A 19,782-nucleotide genomic window follows, 5' to 3' on the forward strand; every position below is an offset into this window, starting at 1 on the left:
CTCTTTATTTATAAGTCTGATTCTACTTTTGGTCTATTGGTTCTTTTGTTTTTTAGATTCTGCATATGAGTGAAATCAGATGGTATTTGTCTTTCTCAGTCTGACTTATCTCACTTAGCATAATGCCTCTAGGTGTTCCTTCCATGTTGTCGCAAATGGCAAGATCTCATCCTTTTTTATGGTTGCGTGATTATTTTTAAATTGAATTATACAATATACATTCTTCTGTAACTTGAGTCATTCACTCAATAATAGGTTTTGACATTTATCATGTTGTTTTGTTTTCACTGCTGAAGAGTCTTCTTTTCTTTTGATGAATAGAACAATGATTTTTAATAAATAGAATTTTTAACAAACTTATGATTCTCTTCCTTTATGGTTTTTCTTAAATGAACATGTGTCAAAGATTTCACTAAGCTCATTAATTCATGAAGGAAATGGTAACATATTAAGATTGGTTCAAAGGAGAATTGGCATACAGAAATTTATATTCTCTACTGGACAAATTTCGTTTGCGTCCCTATGAATAGGAATTATTTGCATTATTATAGACAGAAATCTTTTGTCTTGTTCTTCCAGTTTTCTAGACCTTAACAGTTACATCTGCAGAGTTATAAAATATCCAAGGCCTTAGAAACTCAATTAAAATAGTACAACCTTATAAAGCCAGATAATCCTCAGAGGGTCTGCTAGACAACCTCAAGCACTATACCAAGAGGGCACCATGAAATCCCTGTTGCCTTCTGCGAGTCTTAGATGATGTTTTTTTCTTACAACACTCACACTTGTGATCTTAAATAAGCTTAAAAAATTATTCTTGATTTAAAAAAAAAAAAAAAACTGGTCTCATTATTTCTGGCCTCACTGTATCAGTGAGCAACGTTAAGTCCGTAGGAATGTTAGCCATATGGACCGTCTCTAGTTTGTCTTGCAAATCTAGAGACACACAGTATTGAGCCACTCCTAAAGCCACAGAATTAACTTTTACCTGGAAGTTTCCATATGGAATCTGAACTTGGACTTTTTAAATGCTCTATTATTTGTTATGCTGTAGTTGGAAAACCCATCCCAAGAAAATCTGTCCTTCGTATTTCACCCATAGAACCTATAAATTTGGGTTAATTCCTCTCCAATCAAGGTTCCAAAATTTACTTAAGTTTCCTTCTGGCCAGTAGGTGATATTCTTTACCATCTCTAAGGCTGGGACATTGTAAGCCAGGTCAGTTTTTCAGGGAGAGCTTCATGGAGATTGGATTCATAAGTAAAGTCAACTCAACCCTTCCTACTTAATAGTATCTCAACATGCCTGATTAAAAGGAAATACCTCTTAAATATAATCTTTGTTAAACAATCAATTTGACCAGGTCTATCCTGGTTAAATACAAAATATGATTATTGAATTTAGGCTAATAAGTGAAGAGACTAATTGAAGTGTCTGAATTCTGGTAAGTCAGTAAAAATCAGGTATCAGTTAAAAATGTTTCACTGCAGTTCAAAAAACTTTGATCTACTAAAATCAAGTGTTAGAGACAGCTTGAGGGGAATGAGAGTTTTCTCATATGTCCAAAAACCCCAGAACATTAAAAACAAGAGCAACAATGATCCAAATAACCTCATTGGTTTACTCAGCTTTGTGGGAATACTCTTGCTCTGCTGAATCTGGGGCCAGCAGCTACCATCACAGAGTCCCATGATTGTTGGCAGGCATCAGTTCCTCCCTGGCTGTTGCTCTGATGGCCTCAGTTCCCTGTTGTCTGTTGGCCAGCTTGACCACCCTCTGTTCCTTGCCACAGGGACTTCTCCATAGGGCAGCTCACGACAAGCCAACTTACTTCATCAGAGCAAGAAATTGAGAAGAGTTGGAGAGACAGAGAGAGTTAAAACAACATGGAAGTCAAGTCTTTTATTACCAAATCTCAGAAGTAATATCTCATTGCTTTTGCCCTGTTTTACTCATTCAAAGGAAAATGCCAAGTCCCACCCACCCTCCAGTGCTGGGCATTACACAGAGGGGTTATTACCAGGAGGTAGGGATCCCTGGGGGCTCTTTTAGAGAGCTGCCTACCTGGAGGCACATGAATGGAGATCAGACAGGAAAGAGCAGTTGGTCATCTTGCATGACATTTCCCACAGATGAGAACCAATGAAGGCTCTTGAGCAGGGGAGGAACCAAGTCAGAGATGAAGAGTAGAAAGATGACTTTAGCAGCTGTGTGAATGCTTATTGCCTACGGAGGCTGGGTGATATTGTGATTTATAAGAAAGGATATGTATTTAGTCTTCTGGTTCCTGGCACAGAGGTCCTAAGAACCTTAGAATTTCCTAAGTGGTGAGAACCATAAAGGCTCTTTTGTTGTCTTTTGTTGTGTCAGTGAGGTGACTTTTGGGCAGCCAGTGGAGCCAACCATGGGATTAAAGAAGTTTCAGTCCCACTCTTAAGTTCTGGGAAGATGAGAGGGACTGGAGATGGAGTTGAGTCACTAATGGTCAGTGATTTAATCAATCATACTCATGTAATGAGGCCTCCTGTAAACCCCAAAAAGATGAGTTCAGAGAGCCCCTGAGTTGGTGACCACCAGATATGCTGGGACACCCCCATGCTCCCTCCCACATACTTCATCCTGTGGGTCTCTGCCATCTGGCTACTCCTGAGGTATATACTTTTACAATGAACTAGTCATCTAGTAAGTAAATATCTCTCTGAATTCTAAAAGCCACTTAGCTAATTAATTGAACCCAAGGAGTGGTCACATGCACTGATGACAGCTTGGACTTCCATTTGGTGTCTGAAGTAGGAGAGTGGGGGAGAGTCTTGCAGGGATGAGCCCTTTATTTGTGGGATCCAGGCAGATTATGTCAGAATTCATGTGAATTGTAGGACACACCAACTGGTATGGAAGATCTGCTGGGTGATATGGAAAAAAAAAACCCACACTCGGATTTGGTGTCCACATTACCACCCGGCCACATGAGGAAGAAGGTGGATCACACACTTACAGTCCTGTTACTGAGGAGGAAGCACCCAGCCCTACACTGTGGCATCAGTAGGAGAGGGAGGGGACTTCCTGAAAAGTACAGGGTACAGCGAGGCTCCACGGATTCCATTCCTCGCTTCCCACACCCTACCACAACCACAACCATGACGCAGGCCAGTATGAGCCAAGTGGCCCAGCCTGAGGAAGCCTCCTGTCCCAGAAGCCCAGTTCCAGGTCTCAGCTTGCAGTGACTTCTTCTTCATGGAGCTCCCAACTAAACCATACCTGGGTAAGGAAGTCAAACCCTAGTCTGGCTCCTGGGGGACATATTGGGCCAAGTTCCAAATGCTATGGCAGCCCCTGGGGCCATCTGTGAGCAACGGGTCTTCTCATGCCCAGAAAGAATGGACCTGATGTTTCTTTTGCCCTCCAGGCAGAACTGATCTCCCCACCTTTGGCCAGAAACACCAAAAGAGAGGGCTCCGAGGTCTTTGCTGCTACCTCAAAGTTGCAAGGTGTAAGTTTTTCCTGTTACCTGTCTTTAGTCCTTGTTGCTACAGTTCGGACCCTTTCTCTCTTGCTTTTCTCTCCACCAAGAGGAAGGTTTCTCACAAGTGATCTTAAATGACAGAACATACCCTCGAAGGGCGGAGACCTGAGAGCCACTGGGCAGTTTAAGACCTCCATGGGCATGGCCGTTTATAAGACACAGGAAAGTATACCCATGTCTCACATTAAGCATAATTAATGTGTCACTGTATACCCATGAAAAAGCTGAATGAGTTTCCCCTGACCAACTGATAAAATGTTATGTTAAAGGTCATTTAAATATTTGCTAATTTTTATTCTGTGAGATTCTTATTTTTCGACCAGTATCCTTTTCTTTAGGGTCTCCAGCATGTTTGTAGGTTATGAAAGCCCAAGGACCCTAGGCACTTTGCCTGATGTATCTAAAGAGTGAAACAGCCCTGGGGACACCACTTGGCAGAGGAGAGGACAATTTCTTGGCCTTCGTCAACCTAGACCTCCCATGGTACCTCATTTTTTTTTTTCCTGGGGAAGGAGGAACAGCTGAGGAAAGACCTGTCCTCAGCGCCCTGTCTGAGCTCCACACAACTTCTCCCCAGCAACCGCAATGCCTCCCCCAGCTGAATTTCACACCCCCCCCACAGACCCCCCCACTGGACGTTGGCGTCCAGGCCGGCACTGCCTGAGGTCCTTGGGGAGTGAGGCTCCTCATGGGAGCCTGGGCCAGAGGCTGCAGGGACTGTCCTGACTAGGGTCCTGGGCCCACATGCCACTCAGGAGTGGCCTCCTGAGTCTGAGAGAGCCCTGCCCACAACCTCCTTCCCTGCAGGGTTATAAGCTCGGGACACCAATGTCCCCGAGCATGCAGGGAGGTCGAGGAGGAGCCCAGCGTTGGCCACAGTCCTGCTCACCGGCCACCTGTCTCTCTCCTCATGTCTATGTGAGTGTGCACCTGACCGCCTGTCCCTGCCTTTCTCTTTCTGGCTTTCCCTCCCTGTCCACTGGCTCTCTGTGGCTCTGTTCCTGCTTGCTGGCCTGCTTCTCTGCCTCTAAGTTTCTGTCTCTCTCCTCCGCCTGCCTGTGCAGCTCCAGTTCTGCTGTTCAGACTGGGTCTGCCGCTCGCACTGCCTCTCGTTCCTTCTTGACTCCGCCGTGGATTGCTCGCTGGGCCTCTGCATGAGCCTGTGGCGAGGCCGCTCTCTACCGTCCCTGGTTCTCCTCTTCTCTGCCTCCGCTGTCTCTGTGATTCACATGGATTCCCCACTTTGCTGTGTCTCCCTGCGTCTCCCTGCAGAACCTGGCCCTCGGCCCATCCCTCCTCCCCCTTCCCACCTCCTCAGGCTCCATCCCTCTGTCCACTCTGTCTGGTCTGCAGTCTGCCACCTGCTGGCTCTCCTCTTCCAGCTCCTTCTCTCTCCTCTCTCCATGCCCCTGTCCTATGGCCTCTGTCCCTTTCCTTCCCTGCCTGGCCTCGGCCGGCTCTCGGGGGTGCAGTGGCCCTGGGCAGCTGTCCTGTGGATCCCACCCCACCTCCCCAGCACCAGAGATAGGCCTGGGCCTGTCTCCTCCTCCAGCTCCCGCCTCCTTCCCCTTCAGTGTCTTGCCATATTCTGTCCCCCTGACCCTCTCCCACTGGGCTCCACGGCTCCATGGCTCTTTCCTTGAGTCCTTTCTCCTCTTCCAGCACAATGGGAAGAATGACCCTTCTTTCACCTTCTTCCTCCTTTTTTCCCTCTCTGGCCCATGCCCCTCGCATTCTGGGTCTCTGTGCCTCTCGGCCTCCTTGTCGCTTGTTTTGGATGTTTTTTCCCCTTCCAGGGCCTCTCTCTCTTTTCCATCATTTTCTTGGATTTTGTTGCTCTCTGGGTCAAGTTTCTCTGGGTCATTCTTAGCCTTGGCAGGTCAGTGTTGATCCTGGGGGAGGGTGTGTGTGTGTGTGTGTGTGTGTGTGAGAGAGAGACAGGGAGAGAGAGACAGAGACAGAGAAAGATGGGGAAAGGACTGGAGAAAGAAAAAGGGAGAAGAAATCATACATGTCTTCAGAACTTACATTTCAGAATTAAATATTACTGTAATCAACTACCATTTTTGCTGATAAGAAACAATTGCCAGCTCTGATTTATGGCAGTAAATCCTAACAGCGAAAATGCAAACCTCTTGAGTCTTTCATCTCCTAACTGTGCTTCAGGAAAGCAGATAGGAGAGGAGGAGATCAATATAAGGGCCCACATGAAAAGAGGAGCAACTTTCCTCTGATCTCTCTTAGATCCTAACAAGGGAGCAAGGCCAGCACTCCCAGCCTCAAGCCTCGGACAACGTGGCGACTAGTGGCTCAACCCCTACCAGGGCCTTGCAATCACACCACCCATTCTGTCTTCTCACCAGCAACAGGTCATCATCAAACCCAGCTGTGGGAGGGTCAGAACCAGAGGCTCAGAGAGGTCAAGCAACAGACCCCGAGACACACAGCAAACCAGCCGAGGAAAGTGAGAGAAGAAACCAGTCCCCAGGCTGCATTCTGGACAGAGACACAAATTCCTCAAAGGCCAAGGAGTCCTGGAGGGCAGAAGCCTGTCACTCACATTTCTGTTTCCTCTGTCCTCAGTCAGCAGGCACAAGCTGGAGGTAAGACCCAGGCAGCCTCTCATTGCTGTGGCCCTTGCCTAAGAACCTCCATGTCCCAGGAGCTGGGAGAGAATGTAGTTTGCAACAACAGGTTCCCTCTGTCCCTAAGTCCCATTCCTGGTTCATGGCTCATTTCTGAGAGCAGCACTGGGCAGGGCAAGAACCCCAACTAAGGATCAAGCTACGTGGGTGTTCTTTATTCTTGAGACTTGCTGGGTGAACTTAGGCCAGTTGCTTTCCCTCTCTGAGCTTTGGTAAAATGAATGGATTATACTAGTTGTTTTCAAATTGAGCTTCAGGTCTGTAACTAGTAAGGGGAGCTACCAGGAGCCGTGTGTATTTGGGTGAGGAGGGTGTGGATGGAGTGGGTTCTGAGCACCTGCAGAAGTCCGTCTTTGACAAAAGCTGAAAATGCATAACCCCATGTCCTGCTTTCCAAGAGCCCAACGATCCAATATTCATTTTCAATTCTGTTCTCGAGAGCGGCCCATCTAGAGGACGGTGTCCCTGCAGTCACACATGCCTCCCCTCCTGGCTCAGCCTTGAGTGTCTTCCGTGGAGACATTAAGCACAGTGCAGCCTAGGCTCCTACCTGTAGGACGCTGGTACCCACTCTAGCTCGCCAGCCCCACCCCATGTTGCCTCCAGTCGCCTCCAAATCTAGGAATAAGTAGAAAAGCATTGCGTATCTGTCCTGGAGATGTTACAAATTGCCTTCCACCCTCTTTTACAGATGAGATCACAAGGGCCAGGCAGGTGAGTGACTCCCCAGAGCTATGCGGCCAACTAGCACTCCAGGGAGCAGGAGAATTGGACACTTATAGGACACAGGGGGGCAATGACCAGGGAAGTTGGCTGGGCCGTAATGTGAAGGCCTGTGTGCATGTTAAGAATTCTGGTCTCTTATATTATTAATGATGAACAATGGCCTCCCAGCCCTAGCTGGATGGCAGGCAGGGGCTGGGGGAACAGGGCAGGATGTAGGCTGCGAGGAGTGGGCAGACTCATTCTGGTCTTGGGTCCATCTGCTGAAGAGCTGTGACTGGGGGCTGGCCTCTTAGGAGGGAGCCCTTAGGTACTTGTGGGGCGTGAGTGGCCAGAGCTCAGCAGCCTCCCCAAGGACAGTGGGCTTCCTCCTCTCAGCGGCTGGAGCCTTCTCTGGTGGTTTAGGAGGCAGAGATGTGTCTGTGTTTTATGTCCCTCTGCCCGTGCTGACTCAGGCAGAGACACCAAGTCCAAGACACCAGCCCCTCATGTGTTTTTGATGTTTATCTGTCACTTACTTTGTTCACTGGCATGAACCCAGGACTATCTTCATCCAACCTTCAGCCACACCGCAGAGTTCCCACGGTACAGACGAGGTTGCTAAGATTCAGAAATGTGGGGTAATCTGCCCGGGTTACACGGTAACATATATCACAAACATCAATAGTTTTTTTTTTTTTTAACTTAGAGAAAATTATTTTGCCCAAATTTTCAACTTTCCCTTTACTGTTTCGTTTTTATGTTTATATGAAAGGCAAAAAATTGGCATTTAGGCGAGGGAAAATATGGACACAGAGAAATTGAAAGAAAGAGAGCTGACTTTCTTGGCACAAGAAAGTAGATCAGTGGTTCTCAAAGTGTGGTCCCACCAGCAGGCAGCATGTGCATTACCTGAGAACTTCTTACAAATGCAGATTCTCAGGCTCCACTTCAGACCTCCCGAATCCGGAATTCCTGGTGTGAAGCACAGCAGTGTGTAACAAGCCTTCCAGGTGGTTCTGATGCACGAGGCGAGGAGATAGGAGGGTGGAGTCTGTGGCTGGCTGCTCAGGCAGCAGGAGGAAGGAGTCCTAGAACACGGAGACAAGGGGAGGGGGGACAAGGCTCCAGGAGGGAGACCAGACCCCAGTACGACGTAACAGTCATCTTGGGACTAGAGAGAAAAAAACTGCTGCAGGGATGGCTTAGGGACTTTTTGGAATTAAATATTCAATTTCAAATGGTGCTTCATTATAAGAATCTTTGCCTCTTTTTTTTTTTAACATTTTTTATTTATTTATTTTAGAGGGAGTGAGAGAGCACAAGCAGGGGGAGGGACAAGGAGCAGGCTCCCCACTGAGCAGAGAGTCCCAGCGGTGCTCGATCCCAGGACTCCTGGATCATGACCCTAGCTGAAGGCAGATGCTAAGCTGACTGAGCCACCCAGGTGTCCTTAGAGACATCTTTCTCTCCCTTATTTATATTATATTATATTATATTATATTATATTATATTATATTATAATGTTAATCATCATACATGAAAAAATATACATCATTAGCCAACAGGGAAATTCTAGTCCAAACCACAATGAGATACCACCTTACACCAGTTAGAATGGCCAAAATTAACAAGACAAGAAACAACAAATGTTGATGAAGATGTGCAGAAAGGGAAACCCTCTTACACTGTTAGTGAGAATGCAAGATGGTGCAGCCATTTTGGAAAACAATATGGCGGCTCCTCAAAAAGTTAAAAATAGAGCTACCCTATAACCCAGCAATAGCACTACTGGGTATTTACCCCAAAGAGACATCTTTCTCTTAACACACCTTCAGGACAAGGCTTATGACAGCGTTGTGTAGGGAAGTTTGGGGCGTAAAGGAGAAAGAGAATGGGGATGAGCCATGAAGGAGATCAGTATGCACCCAAGAGTTCAGTGAGAGCAGAAAATTTGAGAAGTAACCAGGGATACACAAGGAACCCCTAAAACTACTACAAATGTAAGAAGAGGGAAAATAATCAGACTTCTCCAGGCAGATGGGCTGAGGAGGTATGTTGCCTTGTGTCCATATTAAGGTTCATCACCATGAGGCTGAAAGACTCCCAACATTCAGGTTATGCTTCAAAGGTCTTTCTTGTCTCATCATAAAATAAACATTCACCCATATATTTTCCCCTAGGTTGCTTTATCATTTTTACTTTTTGCATTTACCTGTTTAGCATAGTTAGAATGTATCTCAGTAGGTGGCATAAGAGAAATTTTTCTGTCCAGATCATTAACTAATTGGCAACATTTGTTAAATAGCTTCCTGCCCTCTGACTTATAATAGGCTCTTCATCATGGGCTAGGGTCCCTTTCCAAGCTCTCTGTTCTGTCCCATCAATCTGTGTGTCTATCAATGAGCTCACACTACATTTTTATGGTATTACAGTACATTATAATATTATAGTATTAAGTTTGCTCCTTTGGAAGAGTGTTTTCCAGGATAAAACACAGGATGCCCAGTTAAATTTGAATTTCAGTTTCATTTTTATTTGCTAAAATCTGACAACTCTGCTTCCATTTCATTGTTCTTTTCTTTCCCATAAGTATTTCCTTGACTATTCCTATGCACTTTTTGTAATGAGTGTTTGAATCACATTATCATATCTTGCAAAATCATTTTATTGAGTTTTAATTAGATTGCATCAAAAATATAAGTTTAGAGATGTTTTGAGTTTGTTTTGATTTTCATGGGGTTTTTGGTGTGGTTTGTTTGTTGTTTTGTTTTGCCAATTTTAGTCTCTCTTTCCAGAAACATGGACAAGGTGCATCCCTGAACTTAACTGAAGTTTCCTTTATGTCTTTCAAGAAAGTTCTGCAGAATCTTCTGTTTGTTTTGTTTTCATTTGTATGGCCCTCATAGGTCGTGAACATTTCTTATGAGGTTCATCCCTAGGTATTTGTATGTTTTTGTTTATTTGCTGCTTTTATAAATCTTTTTTCTCCCAATACATTTCTAACTTTTTGTCTAGGACAGAACATTTCTACCTTTTGGGTACTTCTTAGTTTTTTAATGATTCATAAATATACATACTCATTGTAGATAAAAAGCAAAGAGGCCTGAAATGTAAAAAGAAAAAGGAAAGGTGCCTCTTTCCATCCCTAGAGGCTCCCTCACCACTGTCACAAACCTCAGTCCTCCACGATAATAAGTGCTGACAATTCTGGGAACACTCGCAGGCATTTTCCATGCATCTAAAATGTGATGTAAAATACATTTTTGAAAATTTGTATGCATATACATTTCTGTACACATGGGATCTTACTATGTGTATTATTCTTTGAATCTCCCCCCTTCCCTTTTTTTTCTCAAATTTAATTTGATTGCATGGGGCTAAGCGGAATCAGGGACATCTCAAGGAGCCAGGCTCCGGGAGATGCGCTGGGCAGCAGGGCAGGCGTCAGGGCCCAGATGTGGGTGTCACACGCACTCCCGGGCCCCCAGTATTTTTATATTAGGCCAATTTAAACAAACTCTTCCATTAGTTCTAGAGCTGTATCAGTTGATTCTCTTGGATTTCCAGATATGATAAATATGACATTTGCAAATCATTATAATTTTCTGATCTTTATAATTTTTTTTCCTTGCCTTCAACTATTTCTTTGGCTACAGCTTTCTGAATAATATGATATGCCAGCAGTAAGAGTAGCTCTCACTTTGAGTGCACACCATTAGACCAGGGATCATAAATTTAAATACATGGGGTAGGGGGCAAGCATAGTCAGTTTAACTGAGTAAAAGTAGTCTACGAAAAATAAGGGACCACAAGGAATATCATGAATTGGGGAGTTCACACTCCATCCAAAGAAGAATCATCCATTCATCTCCTGCTGGCTGAAGGAATAGGGCCCATTTTTGCCCACTGTAGTTTGTGATGCTGAAAATCTAGTTTTTTATGTGTAAGCTCCACTTTTTAAAACACTGGCAATAAATTTAATTTTTAAAAACTATACAAAATATATCTATGGGTTATATTTGGCCTGTGGACAGCCATTAAGTGACCTCTATGCTATAGTTTTAAGCATGATACTGGCTCTTCGTTTGGAAGAGATACGCTTTACGATATCAAAAGTTTTTGGAGATGCGATATTAAATGTCTCTGTGAGAGTTCACAAACTAGAAAGTTGAGAGCAATCTATAAAGCCATGGGAACAAAGGGTGTACAAGTCAGCAATGGTTAAGGAGGTAGGCTGGGGTAACCCCCTGGACAGAGTGCATGAGTTTAGGAAACACTTCCTGACAAATTGTAACTGCTCTCCATGAATTTCCCTTTCACAAAACTCTGGGTTTTGTGGATTTACTTCTGCATAGTTTCCTCTAGTCACTAGAATTTTTAATATGCTCAGAACAAAATATAAATTTTTCTGAATCATAAGACCAGAAAGGCAATGAGTATAAAAGGTGGGCCAGCCACAGGGAAAATTTTTAAATCTCAGTATGTTCATGGCCTCCAACAAAGCAAAACCAACTTATTGACATCATATGGACAGTGTGAAGGAGGGAGTTTTGAAGAGCTTCTCATTAAGAAGGTATGATAAATGAAGATTAATTGTACAATATACACATCATTAAAATTATATCCTCTTTGCATGATGTGCTGGAGTTGACAAGCTGGGGTTATTCTTTTTATTTTGCTAACTCTAAAAATTGTCTATGGGACTATACCCATGATCTTTTTTTGACTATAAAATATCCCTCACATTTTGGAAGACAACGAGTAAGCATTTGGTAAAAATTTGTTGGATGAATGACCTAATTAATGAACACCAATGAGAAAGCTCATTCACCGGAAAAAGCTAAATCTTAAATATTAACTCTAATTTTTATTCTGCATAGCATTGACTTTAACCCCGCATTCTAACCTTAGTCCTAATCCTAACTGTGATTTTTTAAAAAAGGTAAACCTTAACCCAAATAGTGAGTATAATTGTCCTTCCCTGATCCTAATCTGAAACCAAGAATTTGCAACCTCTATACTTCCAACAGAAAACAGAAAATGGTGGGAATAATAGAAAAGCAAGGCTGTGTCAGAAAAAGGAAAAATATACCTAGAGGCCAGAGCAAAGCATAGCATGCAGCACCTCCCTGATTTGGCATTCACCCTTTTCATCACCATGACCCTCAACTAAATCCTGAACCCAACCCCAATATACCCAAGCAACTATGGGGACGTATCTCATGGTGCTTTCATCTGCCAATCCAAGCTTTCTGTTAAGAAGCAGACATACAACGAGTGTGAAAATTCCTTACATACCCTTGTGCATAGACACCCAATCAATTACATACCCTCAAAACTCTTTAAACAGGCAGATCGCAATGCAGGAACTCAACCAGTCCACTGTGACAGAATTCATTCTCTTGGGCTTTGCCCCCAACCCCAGGACAAACCCTCTGCTCTTCACCTTCTTTCTCATCTTTTACCTGCTCATCCTTGTGAGCAATAGCTTCCTCATCACCCTTATCCACCAGGACTCCCGCCTCCACACACCCATGTACTTTTTCATCAGTGTCCTCTCCATGCTGGACATGTGCTACACAACTACCACTGTGCCCCAGATGCTCGTGCATATCCTCAGCAAGAAGAGGGCCATCTCTTTTGCTAGGTGTGTGGCCTAGACGTACATCTTCCTCCTCTTTGGGGTCACCGAGTCCTGGCTCTTCTCCATCATGTCCGTGGACAGGTACATGGCCATCTGCCATCCTCTCCGGTACAAGGTCGTCATGAGCCCCTGGATGTGCCTCCTCATGGTGGGCATCTGTGTAGCCTATGGTGTGGTGGGTGGCCTGTGCTATACCTTCTTTGCTGTGCGCCTGCCCTACTGTGGCCCTAATGAAATTGACCACTACTTCTGCGAGGTCCCTGCCGTCCTGAAGCTGGCCTGTGCAGACACATCCCTCAATGACTTGGTGGACTTCATCACAGGCTTCAATGTCATCGTGGTCCCCCTCACCCTGGTTGTCATTGTCTATGCCAACATCTTTGCCACCATCATGAAGATCCGCTCAGCCCAGGGACGGATTAAGGCCTTCTCCACCTGTGCTTCCCACATCACTGTGGTCACCATGTTCGCGGTTCCGTGTATCATCATGTACATGAGTCCTGGCTCTGACTCCTTGTCAAACAATGGCAAGAAAATGGCCCTTTTTTATAACATTGCCACAGCCTTCCTCAACCCTGTCATCTACAGTCTGAGGAACAAGGACGTGAAAAAGGCTTTCCTCAAACTGATGGGACGGAGCGGGGTCTCAGAGTGAGGCTTTAAAGTGGAAGACCCTGGGAGCCAAACAAAGCAGGACTCACACCCACAGCCCCACCAAAGACTCTTCTTCCATGAGATCTGGGAGACTGAACTCCATCAAATCACACCATCACCCTGGCCCAGCTGGGAGGGAACTGGGTACTCAGACAATGGCAGTATCTCTAGTGATGTGGTTGGCGACAGAGGAAATTGTGAAGATAGAGTATGCTGGTCAAAAGCCGGGACCTCAATGAGAGACTTGATTTGAACATTAATAGATATGTGACATTTTGCAAGTCATTTAACTTACTCTAAGGTTTATATCTCTTCCTCACAGGGAAGTTGTGATGATCAAATGAGATACTATATAAAACATGTTTAGTATGAGACTGGCAATAGCTTTCAACAGATACTAATTTTAATTTAAAAAATTTATTTCTCCGGAGGAACTGTCAGCCTTGAATTAGCCATGATCCTCTTCCAGGCTTTGAAAGTGACTAGAACCCTAGACAGTAAAAGGGGGGGGGGGAAAGGAGGTAGGGAGTGGAAGTAGTAAAAACTCAAAAACCAAGAAGTGAAGAATCTTAGGGAGAGAAACTCAAGAATGAGAAAGTGAACCCCTCTCTCCCATTCCACAAATTGGGCACACTGCAATTATCTTACGGTACCAGTTTGTGGCCATTTGGATTTGTGCTTTTGTATCTTTATACCTTTTGAATTTCCTTTTCCCCTTGTTCCTAATAAAGTCCATTTTGGAAAACTATAACCTGCCTTGGGTGATGTCAAGGAAGAGAGATTCTGTCCACCTGAGGATGAGCAAAATTAGACAGGGGCGTGTAGGCAAAATGTTCCCCCAGATGCAAAACGTAGGCAGTCCAGAGAGAGGTTAAAATTTCCCTGGGTGGCTTCTGCTCTGCTCCCTCTTGATTGGAAAGACCTTCCCTAAAACTCTGCTTACTCCTCATAGAATTTTTACAAATGTAGATTGCTTTTCCCCAAGTTTTACCTTTCTTCAGGGTCATGTTCCTGGGATCACACACACTTACAGGCTTTGACTGTTTGCTGCTGTAGGAATTCCAGCACCCAACAAAGTAATCTCCATGAGGTTCTAGGGACCCGTTCCACAAGCTAACAGCCAACCCCTTTGGGTTGTCCTTACCCAGTCACTTGCTGATATACATTGGCTATGAAACTCCTTGCAAAAAAAAAAAAAAAAAAAAAAAAAAAAATCAGCTGGGTTGGCCAGAAAAATTCAACATGGATGCCTATGCCCCCCACAGGAGACCAGGGTCTGTGCCAAGGGATGTCCTCAAAGATACTGCCCTACACCCCCACACAAGAACCAGAGTGCTGCATCAAGAATGAAACAAAATTAAAAGGCAGATAACAAAACAACGTGTTTCATTGCAATGTACTTACAGACATGTAGATAATAACATAGAAAGATCTCTTACAAATTGGTAAGAAAAACACAAACACCCCAGAAAACTGGCACAGATCTGAACAGTTCATAAAAAAAGACGTTCAAATCATCAATAAATATATGGGAAAATCCCACCACAGTGGGCACTAAAGAAATGCAAATGAAAATAATAAGATTACTTTTTTGTCTTTGAAAGGAGCCAAGTTTTTAATTTTATTTATTTACTTGACAGAGAGAGACACAGCAAGAGAGGGAACACAAGCAGGGGGAGTGAGAGAGGGAGTAGTGGCTCCCCTCAGAGCAGGGAGCCTGATGCAGGGCTTGATCCCAGGACCCCATGATCGTGACCTGAGCTGAAGGCAGACACTTAATGAATGAGCCACCCAGGTGCCCCATGTGCAGAGTTTTTAAAGAGAGTCAGAGGTGGCTAGAACACTGTGAAACACACACTTCCATACGTTCCTTGTGGGAGTAGGAATCCATCTTTTTGCAAGGTGGTTTGGCTTTATGTAACAAGAAACTTAAATACGTTCATAACTTCCTACTTTCTACTTCTACTCTCAGGACATTTTAGGAAATAGTCATCAAAAGTGCAGGAAAAGTAGCACAATCATTTTCATTCTGTTAGTTAAATAGGAAAAAGTAGGAACCAACTGAAAACATTCTGTAATTGTGCATGAGTGATTAAAATATGGTAAATATGGTATGGCCACATAATGGTGTACTATGCAGCTACTGAAAATGTATTTTATAAGAATATTTAATGATGTGAATGCTCATAGCATGGTACTGAGTGCATAAAGGCAAGAAACAGCTGGGGAACAGCATGTTGTGATCACACCATTAACAGTCATAAATACCTTTTCACCCTTGAAGTCAGACATTAACGCTTAGAATAGGAGAGAGGGCCACTGAGTCATACATCTGTACACACACATACACATATGCACACGCCCGTGCACACACACACACATGCTCCCCACCTTTTCAAATTAACAAATTAATAAACTAACCAGGGCAGCTTACCTTGTCTGTGTTTTCAATTCATTCTCTTGCTCCTCTCTTGCCCCAATTTAATCTCACCCCCAATCACGATACATCCAGTCATCTGGAAAGTTGTGGCTTTCAACAGCCTCATCCACTGTATGGACCCCTTCCCTCACATCCACACAGCAGGGATGGAATCATGGACTGCCAGGAAGTCCCAGTGAACAAAGACACACAGTGTGCCTGGATAGGGTCTCTGGCATTGTCACAGACATCTCATTTTTTTTTTTTAAAGGAAATACAAATTAGATGCTCCTCTGGCAAAACTGTTCAAAGAATAAAGGGAGAAGAAAGGTACATTTTAAAAATCCCTGGGGCTCCTGGGTGGCTCAGTGTGTTAAAGCCTCTGCCTTCGGCTCGGGTCATGATCTCAGGGTCCTGGGATCAAGCCCCACATCGGGCTCTCTGCTCGGCAGGGAGCCTGCTTCCCCCTCTCTCTCTCTGCCTGCCTCTCTGCCTACTTGTGGCCTCTCTGCCTGCTTGTGATCTCTCCCTCTGTCAAATAAATAAATAAAATCTTAAAAAAAATAAATAAATAAAAATAAATAAAAATTAAAAAAAAATAAATAAAAATCCCTTTATTCTTTGAACAGTTTTGCCAGAGGAGCATCTAATTTGTGTTTTCTTTTTTTTTTTTAAGATTTTATCTATTTATTTGACAGAGATCACAAGTAGGCAGAGAGGCAGGCAGAGAGACAGAGGGTGAAGCAGGCTCCCTGCTGAGCAGAGAGCCTAATGTGGGGCTCCATCCCAGGACCCTGAGATCATGACCTGAGCTGAAGGCAGAGGCTTCACCCACTGAGCCACCCAGGCGCCCCTGATTTGTATTTTCAAAGAAACAGATTATGGCTTTGTTAATTAACCTTCTACACATTGATTTCCACTTTTGTCTATATGATTTCCCTCCTGCTTGCTTTCGGTTTACTCTAGCCTATCCTTTTGAGTGGAATGACTACCTCAGTAATTTCTGTCTTTCTCACTTTTTATAAAGGTTTTACTTATTTATTTGAGAGAGAGAGAGAGGCAGAGAGAGAGAGAGACAGCACAAGAGGGAGGAGGGTCAGAGGGAGAAGCAGAATCCCCGCTGAGCAAGGAGCCCAAAGACGGATTCCATCCTGGGATCCCGGGATTATGACCTAAGCCAGAATGGTTATGCCTAACCCACTGAGCCACCCAGGCGCCCTCTCATTTTGTCGTAAATACCTGTAGAGCTGTAAATGTCCACCCAAAAACCTCTTCATCACTTCCTACGAAGTTTAAACGTGGTGGTTGCCACTCAGTCCTAATCTTGGTCTGTTCTAATTCACTAGAATTAGCTCAAGTCAACCAAAAAATACAGGAATAATGTCATTTTAAGTGAATCTCATTGGTTCATACCCACTTTTTTTTCCCCCAAACACATTCACGTTTTACACAACCAAGTACTAGTCATTAGTCCAGATCCTGACTGTATGTCAGCCAGAATTTTCCCTAAGTCCATGCTATGGCTAGAGCATTGCAGGAAAAAAAAAAATTCTCTTCAACCAGCCATATTCCAGGGTTTGTTTTTGTTTTTGTTTAAGATTTTCTTTATTTATTTGAGAGAGACAGAGAGAGCACAAGCAGGGGGAGGGGCAGAGGGCAAGGGAGAAGCATACTCCCTACTGAGTGCAGGGCCCATCCCAGGACCCTGAGATCGTGAACTGAGCCGAGGGCAGACACTTAACAGACTGAGCCACCCAAACACTCCCCAACATCACGAGCTATTAATCATAAGCAAATTACAGCCATGGAGAGGTATCACTCCACTATTACACTGTTTAGTCTGGTATATTGACTTACATAAAAAATACTGACCACAGTGCTGGAAAGGATGCAGAGTAAAGGGATCTCTCCTACAAAGCTAGTGGGAATGTAAAACTGTACAGCATCTCTGTAAAACAGTTTGGTATATGCTTTTTTTAAAAAAAAAATAGCTGTATTGAGGTACTGTATGGTGACTAACATAACACAATAAAAAAAATTAAGAAAACAAAACAAAAAAAAACCCAGCTGTATTGAGATATAATTTACATACCATAAAACTCACGTACTTGAACTGTGTTAATTCAGTGGTTTTTATTATAGTCACAGGATTGTGTAACTATCACCACAATGCAATTTAGGAACATCTTCATCACCCCCAAAAGAAACTCCAAACCCATTAGCAATCACTCCTTATCACCCTGCTTTTATCTCTAGGTCTGCCCAATGACTACTAATTTACTTTCTGTCTATAGATTTGCTTGTCCTAGATATTTTATATAAGTGGAACTGAATAATACACAGACTTTTCTGACTGGCTTTTCTCACTGATTTCAAGAATCATCCATTTAGCATTTATCAACTGTTCATCCCTTTTTATTGCAAAGTAGTATTTCATTGTATGGATAAACCACATTTTATCTACCCATTCAGTTGATAGACATTTGAGTTGATTCCACTTTTTGGCTACTATGAATAATGCTGCTAGGAATATTCATATACCAGTTTTTGTTAAACATATATGTTTCATTTCTCTTAGATATACATCTAGGAGTGGAATTGACAGATCCTATGATAACTCTATGTTTAACGTTTTAAAGAACTATCATACTATTTCCCAAAGCAGCAGTACCATTTTGCATTCTTACTAGCAATGTGTAAGAGTTTCAATTTCTCTACATCCTCATCAGTACTTGTTAATGTAGTTTTTTAAATTGTAGTCATCCCAGTAGGTATGTAATGGTATGTCATTGTGGTTTGGGTTAGAATATTGTTATAAGCATACACATATCATATGACTCCAGCAATCACATTCCTGGGAATTTATTCTAGGGAAAAACAACTTACTATTTTTAACTTTACACAAATATTCATAGCAAATTTAATCATAATAGCCCAGAACTAAAAACAATGCAAATATGCTTCAACAGGTGAATGGATAAACTCTGGTACCTCCGTACAAGAGAATACTACTCAGCAATATAAAGGATCAAACTACTGATATGTGCAACAATCTAGATGGATCTCAAAGGCATCAGGCTGGGTTTTAAAAATAATTAGCCTTAAAAAGTTACAGACTTCATGATTCCATTTGTGTAACATTCTCAAAATTAAAGTGACAGAAAAACAGATCAGTGGCCATCAGTGCCAGATTTCTCTGTGGTAATGGAACAGTTTTGTATCCTTATCGTGGTTATATGAAGCTATGAATTTAATAAAATTCATAAGACCATATATCCCCAAAAATGAGTAGAGGTAATAAGTGGTGAAATTCTAATAATGTCTATAGGTTAGTTATTAATATTGTGCTGATGTCCGTTTACTGGATGTGATAATGTACTACAGTCATAGATGTCATTATTATGGGACAGCTGGATAAAGGGTACCCAAGAGCTCAATTTATTATTTTTTGCAACTTCTTGTGAATTGTAAATTATTTCAAAATAAAATGTTGGTTTTTTTTTTAATAGCTCCAATGTTCTGGTAGAAACTGAAAACCTAACTATGGGTCATCACATGACAAGACAGACAAAACGGCCCATTATAAACTGTGTTATCATATCCATGGAATCTTCCAACTGGACACACACAGAAGAATTCTATTCTAAAATGGAAATTTTATATACAATCTGAGATCTAGGTGGTGAGCTTCATAAGTATTCACCAAGTCTCCCATGGTTCTTGCTCCTACTTTACTGCCTCTCCCTCAGCCCCATTGGAAATGCCCTATAGCTACTTAACAGAGGACGGAAAGGCCTAGTTTAAGGCAGCACTGAGTATGGTAAAAGAAAATTGTTTCCATGAGTCGAATTTTAGATGGTATATCTGGCTGTCTACTTTACAGGGAATGAGGGAGGCCCCTCATTGTGGCTATACACTATTTCATGGGCAGTTGCTAACGGGATGGAAGGGTGGCCAGAAACTTGGAAAGAAGAAGATTGGAGGATTAACGATGTGGGATCCAGAGGAAGTCATGTGAATGTGCTTCTCCATGACCCAGAATATGAACATAATTGTGTGATACATACATATGCAAACTGAGCATCTAGTGTGGGGAGTGTCTCTCAATAATCAGATAGACTAGATGATCCACCTGTAGATTGGTCAGCCTCTTTCCTGAACCACACAAGTGCTTGCTCCAGCCATTGCAGC

The 19,782-nt window shown here is 43.2% G+C and overlaps 1 pseudogene; it reads left to right on the top strand.

The window, feature by feature from the left end:
- Positions 1 to 12,234: 12,234 nt before the first annotated feature.
- On the top strand, positions 12,235 to 13,173 carry LOC116879107 (annotated as a pseudogene).
- The last annotated feature ends 6,609 nt before the right edge of the window (positions 13,174 to 19,782 follow it).

This window comes from Lontra canadensis, unplaced genomic scaffold (assembly GCF_010015895.1).
Source record: "Lontra canadensis isolate GAN:19392208 unplaced genomic scaffold, GSC_riverotter_1.0 scaffold60, whole genome shotgun sequence".
NCBI lineage: Eukaryota > Metazoa > Chordata > Mammalia > Carnivora > Mustelidae > Lontra > Lontra canadensis.